The sequence below is a fragment of the Nothobranchius furzeri genome, chromosome 9 (genome assembly GCF_043380555.1).
Source record: "Nothobranchius furzeri strain GRZ-AD chromosome 9, NfurGRZ-RIMD1, whole genome shotgun sequence".
In the NCBI taxonomy this organism is placed as follows: domain Eukaryota; kingdom Metazoa; phylum Chordata; class Actinopteri; order Cyprinodontiformes; family Nothobranchiidae; genus Nothobranchius; species Nothobranchius furzeri.
This window is the reverse complement of record NC_091749.1, coordinates 8,632,233-8,632,838: the sequence shown is the minus strand read 5'-3', so window position 1 is coordinate 8,632,838 and position 606 is coordinate 8,632,233. Positions and strand designations below refer to the sequence as shown.

General features: G+C 38.3%; 1 protein-coding gene across 1 annotated transcript in view; it reads left to right on the top strand.

The window, feature by feature from the left end:
• Positions 1-255, top strand: part of LOC107397225 (anoctamin-9) — an 84,026-nt gene extending 83,771 nt beyond the window's left edge. The window contains exon 24 of the mRNA XM_054735284.2: positions 1-255. This exon is cut by the window's left edge and continues 220 nt beyond it. The gene's annotated coding sequence lies outside the window, so the exon portion shown is untranslated.
• Positions 256-606: the final 351 nt, after the last annotated feature.

Genomic DNA, 606 nt, shown 5'->3' with positions numbered 1-606 from the left:
TGTTTAATTGTTTAAAACATGTGATTTAATGAGGTGTTTTCCTGTTTGGGTCAGAGGAAGGAGCAGACCTGCATTGTTACAGAATCCACATGGAAGCCAGCGGGACATCAGGTGGTTTCAAAAGCCACACACGATCATTATTAGGGTTTATTATTAGAAAGGATACAAACTCCTCTGCTCCTTGTTCTAAACCCAAGCTGGTCTCATTTCAGATTTATGTTGATATCTGAAGAATAAAAGCTGTGTGAAACACGAGAATAACAGTCTTCCTGCGTCTTTTTTATTTTTTATTTTTTTATTTTTTTCCGGAACTGCTCTGCTCTGGGTGGCTGCATGTTGGGGTAGCTCTGTTGACTATATGTAAGTTTTGCCTTTTCTTGGACATGTTTTCTTCTGGTTTCTCGAGAGGAACAGTATTTTTTTGGACATTTTACTTTTCTGTTTCTGGTGCTGTGAAGCTTTTTAGGATTTTTACTGCTATTTTTTCATTTTTTTCACTTTTTGAGCATTTGTTATGATGCGTAACCATGGCCACAAGCTGGTTTACAATCGGGAGCAGCTGATTAACACTGGGAAGGCTGAAATAATACCTCAACTGAAGCCACA